We start from the raw sequence: 12300 nt of genomic DNA on the forward strand, positions 1-12300 counted from the left end.
ACTGCCCCTTATCCCCATCCCCAAGCCCCCCAGCCTTTTAAATACCTTATCTTTGCCTGATGTAGGTAGCCTTGGCCTCTGATCTACCAGCCACCGGACAAGGTGTAAATCCCCTCTTGGGCCCTATAAATTCCCATGGCCTGAGGCATGGTGGCAATTCCCACCAATTCCCACTTCAGACATTTTTCAAGCTGGGCAGAAGGAAATAGAAAGGTACATAGCAAGGAAAAGAATGTGCGAGAGAATATTGGGGTGATACTGAACATTGGGTTGTGGTTTGCCTTTGGAACACTTGTTTCCTATCATTTGTCCCTGATTACTTTTCAACATTAAAATCCATCAGTAAACAGTTTGTTTGGTGAAAGTTAGTCTTCTGATAATAGTCTTCATCAGGCTTATAAATTCTATTTTTATCTCCCCCACCCCTCTCCCCAGTCATCCCCTAACTTTACACCCTAAAGTTCAATAAACAATCATCCAATTCCTGGGTCATGGCCTCCTCTATGACAAGGGAATACATGTAGGCTATGGAAATAGCCATAAAAATGTCAAGCCAGGATGCAGGGAGTATGGCTGGATGCTTCTAGGACACTATCGGTCTTATTTATGCCTGGATTCCCCTAGTAAAATGTCCCTGTGCCTGATCTTTGCCCTGAACCTCACTGGGAAGGTCACACCTTAACAGCTTGTCTGGTGCCCCATTGTTTCAAATAGTGAGTTGTGTATTTGCTCATTGCCTCTTTGGTCTTTGAGCTCCCCAGTATTCATATAACATTGTATTTCTGAATCTGTAGTACTTTACATCACAGAGTGAAATAGAAAAGGAAGATGCTGAAGAGAACATGAAGGGAAAAAAAGACAGGAGACTTTGTCAGGAGTTTTAAACTTTCTTATTGAGTTAGAAGAAGCCCCTGGGAGAAGATGCTTTAGATGTTTGGTCCTTCTAGACTCACTGTTGTCGTAGAGAAGAAAGAGTGTGATGATTTAAAAGTGGTTGGGACACGCGAGGGATTCAAAGAGACGACTGGAGGAGGATGTCTGTCGCACAATTGCTCTTTTATGTGGGCATAAGGCTGTGACCGATATTGTCATCATTTACAGGATATTTTTCTTTCAGAAAAGCATAAGAAATCTTGGATTTTTGACGGTATAAAAAGAAAACTTTCCAGCTTTTACCTAAAATTCTTTATCTCATGATTTGCAGTATTAAGGAAAGGACTTAGGCAGTTAGGGGAAGGGATTTCAAATGCATGCTGCACTCCTGGTTTGCTCTGTAAATTTTGGCAGGTTTCCTTACTTTGCTTGTTTTACAATTAATCATTTGCAGCCAGAGCATGAATGATGAGGAAAGTTGTAAATCCTGAGGTGGAAGCACATTTGTGGCACTGTTCTATTAAGTCATCCAAATGTTAGATGAGACATTCTAATATGGGGATCATGACATTTAGAATAGGGTACTTTCTTTGACTTCTCTGAGGCAAAATGTGGTTGGACGTGTTGACAGTGACTAGGAAGAAATGAGATAAATAAATAATCTCATCTGGCTAATTAATTGTCCAAGGAGACTGTGTCAGTAGATTCTCTCATGTCCCCTGCCCTACCACAAATGCCTAACGGGTAATGGAAAGGATGAAATGGGCTACGAAATTTGTGAAGATCAGTGGGGTCAGCCTCAAAGTTTGCCCAGCTTAGCTCTTACCAAAATATCTGACACATATCAGGTATCTCTTATGGACTGAATTATGTTCCCCCCAAATTTATGTTGAAATCCTAACCCCTAGTACCTCAGAATGTGACTGTTTTTGCTTAATCCAATCTTACTGGTGTACTTATAAGAAGAAGAAATTGGGACACTGACACACACAGAAGGAAGACCATGTGAGGACATTGGAAGAAGATGACCATCTACAAGCAAAGGAGAGAAACCTCAGGAGAAAGCAGCCTGCCAGCATTTTGATATTGGACTTCCAATCTCCAGAATTATGAGGAAATAAATTTCTGTTGTCACCCAGTCTGTGGTACTTTGTTATGGTAGATCCAGCAAACTAGTACAGTGCCTATAATTGTCTGCTAGGTGAAAAAAAAATGAATCCATATATTAATGATGACTTTTAGAAAACCTGAAATCTGTAGACATCATGGTGAGGAATTGACACTACAAGTATAAAGTACAGCTGAGGGTCTGGCATTAGCTCTTCTGCTCATGACTCAGATGACCTCAAGCAAGTTTGCAGCCCCAGTTTCTCTGAGCACCAGTCCCTCTTTGGTGAAATGAGGATAATGACACTTATCCATATATTTTTGGAATACACTTTTCCAAAAATATATTTATGGAAAAAGTAATTGGATATATAAAGATAAATGACATTGTCTTATTCTGGAAATGCTTATGGTGATTCTAATTAAGGAAAGAGAGCTATGCTCATAAATGAATAATTGCAACACGATGGGATACCTGCTTCAATAGAAATATGTACATGCCCTTCCATAGAATTACGTGCATGTGTTAAATTTGCATCAGATTAACTTTTAAGAGTGAAGTCAGGAAAAGTTCACAAAGTAACAATTAAACTGGGTCTTAAAGCACAAGTTCACAAGGCAGAAAATGAGACAAAAGGGCTTTGGGGTAAAGAAGCATGTCCAAAGTCACAGGTGCCTGGAAGGGCAAGACAGGCTCAAAGAACAGTTGGTGTGATTGGAGAGCATCACCAACATTGACAGAACACGAGACAGGAAAGCGAAGTTGCTGTCAAATCATCAGTGGTCTTGTTTTAGACATTGGGATCACAGAAGGTTTTTAAACAAGAGAGTGACATAAACAGATCTGTGTTTTGGAGAGCATGTCATAAAGGCAAGGTAGTGAATGGGCATTATGGGAAATGTTTAGAAACAGACGCTAATTAGGTATGTTATTAGAATAGTTCATGTACTTGATAAACCCCAGGTATTGGGAGGATTGAACTGGATAACCTATGGGAACTCTCTCTTTAAATAATAATACTAATAATTAGGATTATTTTTGAGAGGCAGAAGATTTAGGGACTGAATATGTCAATACATGTCAATGCTAATCAAATTTTCAGGACAGTTGTGAGAAATTAGTTAATATTATAACAAGCATATGACATTAGGTAATTTTCTTTGTTGCAAATCCCTTCACTTAACATTAAAATAACCACTCACTTTGATACAACAACCAACCGATTTGAAGAAAGAAGCAGATAGTTTCACCAAAATGACTTAGATTTATTTCTACCTGTTTCCATCTTTTTGATAGCTTGCAGTCACTTTTGGAGGCAATACAACAAATATGCTGGCACATTTAGCAGAATAAACCAAGAGTTTGAATTCCACAGGTATTGGTGCTGAAATTCCATATATTATGAAATATCAATAACATTATGTTTTAGAAACTGGATAACATACTTTCTTCACCAACATGTTCCCCTCTTTCTCTGTACTCTTCCCAACTGCCTAGCAGAATTGCCTGCTACTTCCTGTGTGCTCGCAAAGCCCTTTGTTTGGTATTGCATGAATCACACTGCAGGAAGGAATATACATAAGCCTCTGAATCCATTGTTAGATCACAAGCTCCTTGTCTTCTTTATCTTCGGTTCCCCAGAGCCTAGCACAGGGCCTGCCTGGCCACAGTTGATGCTCAAAAGTCAGTCATCCACTTGCTTTAAGGTTATTCCCAGGATGAGGGGTGTGTGTGTGTGTGTGTGTGTGTGTGTGTGTGTGTGTGTGTTTCTGCTATACACTCAGTGAAAAGTGATGAGGTGATGAGGATTCCACTTGATGGCCTGTTTCTGAAAGTGGTTCTCTTTTTAACATAAAATCCCCAGCGAATGAACTGACACATGCCAGTTTAAGCACACGTGCAAAGACTCTGGCTTGGCAGTCAGTTTCGGGGAGCCCAGCTCTCTGAATGTAAGTTTCTGATTCATAAGTGCTTGTCCTGCTCCATCACCCGAGCACTGATCACGTTTATTTGTTTGACTCACGCGGGACTAGTGTGTATACATCTTCCATACAGGATCTCATTATATCAAGACGGAAAGTGGTTTAACGCACATTTTGTACTTTTGACACCTAAATAATCCCGTTACCATCTTGACACGGAAATTGGAATGTCTTTGTTCTAGTGGCCTGATGTGCTTAAGTTAGAATACAGAGACCAACGATTTCAAAACATGATGTGCTTCACAGATATCAACCCTGGATCACTGTCTTTCAAACAATGCAGTCAAGACAGTTCAGCATACCAGAATTGAGAAACAATTTTTTTCTCTTTGCTTTTCTTTAGTTGACTAAGGAAGCACCAATAAAAAAGGCCAGGAGCTTTGGTGGCTAATGATTTTGTGGACGGCACATACTCAGCACACAGACTTACTGCCATTTATTATCTTTTTCATTAGATGTTAATAAAGCCATAGGATACTTTAAAAAGCATCGTCTTGCTCTTCTACTTGCTTAAATTATACTTAATATTGAGATATCTTAGAAAAACATTTTATTTCAATAATAGCTGACATTTTTGGAGAACTTATCATTTGCAAGGTGTCGTACCAGGTATTTTAAACACACCACTTCCCTATAGTCCTCACCAGCCCTACACGGTAAGTATTATTTTTTCTCTCCTATTTACAGGTGCAGAATTTGAAGCAGTCGAGATAAAAGCCTATATCTCTCTGACCTGAGACTGGCTTTAGACACAATGCTATACTGCCCCATCCTTTTGAGGTAGCACACAATCCTCCATCTCTTCCAAATCCAGTCTGAAGTTAGACTTCTAACTGAAATTCTGCAGTTGTTTCCAGCATAAATTGGGAACTCCATATTTGTCAATGAATGACTAATGTAGCACTAATCACTAACTGTAGGTCCATAGGGGAAGATTCAGGAGTAGCAGAGATAGGAATATTTTTGCACCTGTACAACAATAGCATCAACAATGGTAATAAAGATAATAACATGTAGTTCACTTGTGGAGAAAATATTATAAAGTAATCTCAATGCAGGCAATAAAATGAAGGCAATCGGTGGGTATGAGGTAGAAGTTTTTCAGTGTATTCACTTGGTAGTATGCTATGGCCCAACAAAGATCCAGGGACTTCCCAAGCAATATCTGAGGGATAATGGCAAAATGTTAGATAAATCATTCCAAAGCTATTATAGAGAGACTCACTCTGCCACATGGAAAAAGTGGTTAGGGAACAATTAACTTCAACAGTGTATATTGTCTCTGGAAACAAAACTGGGTTAAGCCTCTATGACAAGGTTGACTACAACCTCTATAAATTAGTCATTAATAATGGGTATAGTTTGATACTATAAAAACTTTGAAAATAGAATAAATGTAAACCACAAAATCATTGTAAAGACCCAACAACAAATTCTAAGGTAGACATGCCAAACACCTCCTTTCTACTTAATTTGTCATATTTATAGCTTAAGTAAAGCAAATGTTTGATGAGTGTAAAGGTTCTGGTGTAGTGAACCAAGATAGGGTAATTGGCACTAAAATTATTGCCAGTGTTTAAGACAAGAAGCCTTATTTATGAAGAGGTAAAATAAGTGAACATAAACGGAGACACAATGCCTTCATTACTTTGTGATACCAACAGATATAAGAAAGCTGCTAAGATTATAAATCATCCACTAGCCTTCAAATACAAGCCAATAGTGGAATTAACAGAGCTCAGTTACGACCATAAACTAAGTAAATGAAGACAAAATTTAAAACACAACATGTACTGAGATAGAGCCATAGTCACAAACCAACAATTTCTGGTTAAAAAAACCAACACTTTCCTACAATGCTCCAACCCATCATAAAGTAAATGGGATCCTGAGCCTGAGCGGAAAAAGAAGCAAATAGTCAGAAGAGGAAGGCACGCGTATTTTGAAGAACAGCCCAGTTATCTCTGCAGCTGGGGCTTTTATAAAACCAAGTTTACATTATACTTCAGGAACAATTCAGAAAATGGTGCCATTGGATTTCTACTCCAATAATAAATTATCTTAAGGGTTTGCACAGAAATAGGAAGATTCAGTCAATATAATGATTATACACAACCTCCCTAAGAATTTTTAATCATTTTTTAAGACTATGTCTTGCTTATGTAAGTGCTACCATGTTTTCTATAACTTGAATTTTTACAATAACTGTAACTTTTATTCAGAACTTCATACAGAAGATGAGGAAATTGAAGCCCCAGAGCAGTGAAATAACATGTTTAAGATAACACGAGTTGTCACTGGTAGAACCGAGATAAGAACACAGAGTTTCTGTAACCTTTTCCTCTCATGTAATCAGCTCTCCGAATTTACAAGTGATCTGAAATGTAAAATATCGGTTGATTATAAGGAAAACATGTATCCAAGTTGGGAGATACATTTAAATCCCATTAAACTAACTGAAAAATTCATGAGCAATACATGGATAATTTGTTTCTTATTAAAACATTAAACTTGTAGAGAATATTTAGCTGTTCAAATGTCAAGTAACAGGATAGCTATAGTAAGTTAATTAGGTACCAATTCATTGCTAAAGATACTTAATTGACATTTAATAAGCATATTAAATACCAATTAACCAACTATATTTAGTGCTAACTATATTTAGTCAAAGCTGTTTTGTTAATTGCTTGCTCAGTGCCTTAGTATCTATGGTCAATAGATTATAACCCAATTAAATATATACATTAATGTGTTTGTATATATGTCTCCCAGTGGAGAGTGTTGCCTGGATGCCCATGTGTGAGTTTAACCATCATCACCCATCTCACTGAAGAAAGTGTTGTCCGACGAGCTGCCCCAGCTCATGGAAGACCCTCTACAGAGAAAAACGTCAGCCCATATGTGACGACAAGAATGCAGCATTCTCCTGTCACTGCCAAACTCAGATACATGGAGGAATTAACAGGTTCTGGCAACAGGGAGACAGGGCTCCTTGAGGCAGAGCTCACAGCCCTTTTGAGACCTCCGAAGAGGGACGTCTTTTACTTAGAAGCCACGGCCACGATGTTGCATAAATACCATTTTTATTACCACCTACAGGAGGGAGGCACACACTGCTCGTGATAATTGCCTCCAGGATCTCATGACTTTCCAGAGCTTAAAAGATCTTGGCTAACATTCTTCTGGACTACTTGCTGAATAATGTTGTAGTCACATGCTGTGGAACTTGTATTGTATATTCCAGTCACAACACATTCCGGCGTACATGACGCTTGCAGCACAATAAAAAAGAGATCAGGGACCAGAGCACATTAGCCTTGGCCACTCTTCCTTCACCCCATAAAGGCACTTAATGTGTCTGTGTGTCCTGATGTTTGAATATGCAGAAGTGTGAAACAGTGGTGTGAATCAGTTACTCAAAAGTGGAAGGGCAAGGCTGGTAGTCACTCAGGCTACTCCTGCAGGCACGATGCATCTAAGTAAGCCTAGTCTCCATATGGCAAGACCACTTACTAAACATTTCCTAAATGAAGGTGAATTGATATTGTATATGTCAATCCAATCTTAAAGTTTTTTGGGGGGTGATGTTTTCCATTATTAAAATAATCAAGTTGTGGCACCCCCATGTGATCACTGAACCTGGGCAGAACCCCAGGTCATGAACGTTTAGTTGGGAGGTCTACATAATCACGTGTGCTTTGCAGTCTGGAAAAGTCAGCCTCTTGGACAGTGAGTCGAGCAATTAATTTTGGGAGTTCCCAGTTTATGGGCAGAACTATTCCAAGAGCAGCCTGAAATCCAAAGTCCAAGAAAAGCTGATTCGGAAATTGATGACATTACAGCTACGAGAGACAGGAGTCAGTGGACAGGAATAATCAAAATTATTCCAGGGACTCCTTTGTTAGTATCTCAAATGGATTAAAACCTGCAGCTTTTGTCTGAGATTGTTTCAAGGTACTACTGCCCCATCTCTGTAGGCATAACCAAAAGAAACTCTCTAGAATAACTGTACTTAAACATGTTAAGGCTGAAGAATAAAAATAAATCGCACTGAGACTGTATTTCTAGGGGACAGAATATAGTAGGTCATGCAAAATAACAAGTGTAGTATTTCAAGTACAAACAATTACACATGTACTAGCTGTGATTATAAAATGAAATGCATGGTTATAAACAAATACCATGAATGTATTAATTAGATTCTAAGTTGAGAGGGTTCCTAGTTATGGTGACCTGGGTTGACCAGTTCTGTAATTTCCCCCCATTTAAATAATGTATTTCTCACAAGTGGTCCATCATAGATTATCAGCAGGACCACATTTGTGGGTGGCAGGGGTGGTAGCCCTCCTTCAATAACTGCTTTGAGCTCTGATGAGAATCTTCCCATCATCTTGAGACTTGGCAGTGTACTAATATGTAACACTGTTTAAGCTGTCCCAGGGTGGGTCAAGTAGAGCAATTTGCCTCATTTGGCTTTTGCATCGAATTTTCCATTGGAAGGACTTGTGCACTTTGCATGTTTTCATTTAAAGAAGGATTTGTAGTGTGCCTTTGAGGTCTGTATGAAGGTACCATGAAATGGGGGAGAAAATTAATATCCAGAGGGAGATCACTGTTACCCTGAATAAGTCTGATCAATGAGGGAAAGGAATAAAAAGAGAGTATGTGAAATTTCAGTTCCTCAAGATGAGGTGCTCTTGGGTAAGCAAAACACTCAAGCTAAGGTTAGTAATGAATTAGTTAACACAACACAAGCAGAGTCTGACTCTCCAGACGGAGCCAGCATTTCAATTTTCAGCTCAGTTGGCAGTAGAAGTGAGGCTGACAAGGAGGCTTGGCATAAATCATAAATTCCAGGATCCTGTACTGTAGCCTTCTAGGGGGTTGGGTAAGCCACAGTTGACATATAGATTTGAGGTTCAGAATCTAGTTATGGTGTTTAAAGAGAAAAGAAAAGAACAACAGAGATCAATTGGAGGGTAAGACTAAGGCAGGATGTTCAAGATCATGAATTAAGGGGAGGATCATCTGATTGAAGAGAAGTGGACAAAATGGGATGGCACAATCAGTTCTAAAAGTATGTGATTAAGAATGAAACATTAAACTTGATACATCTTATAAAATTTTGGTTGATGATCAATTTGAATTTATGTCCTATTAAAAGGACATACAATGCAAATCAAGAGGAAATGCATGTAAAATCAATTTAAAGAGATATTTTATGGAGAAAGTGAGGACATTTAGGAAGAATTTGATAACTACATGGATTTCAGTACATTAACTAGGTTATACATGTGAAAGAAACTCCTTGAATCTCAGTGGGCCTCTATGATGCTTTCGGAAAGAAAATAGAGTTTACTTTAAATTTAGGAATCCCAATCTGAATTTGTCACCTCCAGACTATTACCCCCAGAGACACCCTCTCCACATACATTCATGGGGTATGGGGAAGCAACCGAGAAACACCATCTGTTTCATGGTCCCCAACCCTTAAAGTCTCACTGTGCAGTGTGGTCTGCGGTCCAGCTTGTTGGAAATGCAGGCTCTTGCCCCCAACTCTGGGGTTATGGAATCAGAACCTGTATGTAACAAGATCCCCCAGTGATGTACGTGTACACTAATGTTTGAAAAACACAGATCTAAAGCTTCTAACCACAGTTCTACTTCTGGTTAAGGTTTAAGCAAGGCTGGGTTTCAATCTTGGCTCTCCTACTTACTAGACAATCTTGGTGAAGTAATTTCATCTCTGAATTTCAATCTCTTTGCATATAAAATGGAACTGATGACAATAGTAACAATCTACTTCAAAGAGCTCTACTAGCCTGAAATGAAATTAGTGTTGCCATTCAGACCCTGGCCTCCGAAACCAGACAATTCTGTCACACACCAGCTACACATAACTTTGGAACAGCTCATTTTACTTCCCTGGGCCCCGGTTTTCTCATCTGTAGATAGAGGGTAATAATCACACCCGTATTATAGGGTTGTTGTGGGATCCAATGATGCAAAAGATGTAAACCTTTTAAAATATTCCCGATGGCACTTTACACAATAGCCAAGATATGGAAACAACCAAAATGCCCATCGGTAGATGACTGGATTAAGAAGCTGTGGTACATTTATACAATGGAGTATTACGCAGCCATAAAGAAGAAAGAAATCTTATCATTTGCAGCAACATGGATGGATCTAGAGAACATTATGTTAAGTGAAATAAGTCAGAAAGAGAAAGACAAGTACCATATGATCTCACTTATATATGGAATCTAAAGAAAAGACTATGTGAATGAACTAATCAGAGTCAGTTTTGGGGACGCAGAGAAAAAACCGAGAGTGGTTAGATGGGTGTGTGGGAGGGGGTTGGGGATAAGGGGAAAGGTAAAGGGATTTGGAAGCAGCTGGTAACCACAAGATGGCCTCAGGGTTTTTCTTTTGAAAATTAATTTGGGGAAGGTATTCTATAATGTTGTAAAGATTTTGTTGGGTATCCGATGGACATCCGTCCTATTTGGGAGACCACCTCAGGGATACTGTGGATACCTGATCATGGCATTGTACATCAGAAGCTAAACATTAATGAATGCCAACTATAATTTTATATGTATAATGTGATGGTTCAGTGTGAGGTCGGAGGGATAGTGGATGGGGGGAGGGGGGTTCACAGTATGAGGGATATAAATGATGAACGTCTAAGTATTACCTTGTTTTGTACACCTGAAACTAATAAATAAATTAATTAATTAAAAAAAAAAAATAAAATAAAATAAAAAAAATAAAATATTCCCGATGCCTAGATGTACTATATAAGTGTGGGCTAGTATTAGTGTTACAAAAGCAGTGCGACGCAGACAATAGGTTTTCAATAAATGTTAGCTATTCTCGGTAGTATTGCTTGCACACAAAATGACTTACTGTTACAGAAACAGTTGAATTAAGGAAGATGAAGAGCAACAAATCCAAGAGTTAAGTAATTATAAGTTTGTGGGTAGTATTTGCCTCTGACTTCTAATAGAATAATATGGTTTTTGGCAAAACTCCAGTAGGCTCACTTGCCTATACAAGCAAGTTGGAAAACAGCAAGTTAATTTACTCGACTCCACAACTCAGTTTAAAAAAAACAAACAAACTTTCGCAAACAAAGCAAAGGGTTTCTGCCCCACCACCAGTTAATAACCCCATTGGTCTGGATTAATTTTATTTTGTCTGCTAATTGAATTTTCCTAATTCAATCTACATTTCTTTAAGCCTGCATTTCTCTGCCGGTTTACAGACACTAAGGGAAGAAACAAAATCCTAGGTGGGGGCAGGTACTAACTCACTTTTCTCTTTCTTTTCCCTTTTTACCTTCCATAACTTCCCTCCAGGAATCAAGTTCACACCAGTTCCCTTCTTCCTCTAGCTAGTTTCTCGAAACCTCTTCTTGGAAGTCTAGCTGCCCCCTCCTTTCCTGTGACCTGGTTTCTGGCTCTGGGTCTCCCCGTGACCTCGGCTCAACCCCTTTCACTTCTCATAGCATCATTTCTGAGCCCTTAGGTCACGGAAGATGATAGCTTCCAATTCCACTGCCTTTTACCAGCCTGTGCAACCCTGAAATAATTTGCCTCGAAACCAGTTCTTGGAGAGAGAAATCTGGTCAGACAAATGAGGGATTGTATTGTATTTCGTTCTTGCAAGTGAATGCCCGCGGCAACATCTGTTTGTAGCAAGAATATTGGGAAGTTGTTTTGTGCTTCTTTGTTGCCCATTCTGGTTCTTTCCCGGGTGTATTGTCTTCCCCTGAGGGGTCACCTCGCAGAGTTTTCTCAGCAGTCTGGTCTTCAGTGCTAAGAAACTCGTAACTAATTACCATGACTTCAATTCTTAACTTGACCAGCTGTGTGGAAGAAAGGAAACCTTGGTCCCCCAGTGCTGCAGGGTCTATAATTCATCTTCCATAAGAAAGTCAATACTGGAGCAAAAATGACATTTAAAAATCATGAAATAAGTAGTCTGGTATTTACCTAAGATGTTCTTTTTCTCCCTTCGTTTTATATACCATGTCCTGTATTGTTTGTTTTCTTTTGGGCACTGTGTGTGCCCGTGTGACAGAGAGATGGCTCTCCTGTTTCCAATGACTTCTGGGTAAGAGACAAAACAAGACCACTGAGAAAAGATAATAGGAACAATGCAGGAAGAACCTCTGCAGATACTCTCCTTGCAGTTTTGATCTAATGAAATAGGTTAACTTTAAGGACTGAGCTCTGCAATTTAGCTTTTTTCTTGGTTCTAAAATTGCACTGTAAATTTTTATAGCTTTACAGATTAAAGAAAGATTAAAACAACAAAGTACACGTTAAT

The sequence above is a fragment of the Rhinolophus hipposideros genome (genome assembly GCF_964194185.1).
Source record: "Rhinolophus hipposideros genome assembly, chromosome: 17".
Taxonomy (NCBI): domain Eukaryota; kingdom Metazoa; phylum Chordata; class Mammalia; order Chiroptera; family Rhinolophidae; genus Rhinolophus; species Rhinolophus hipposideros.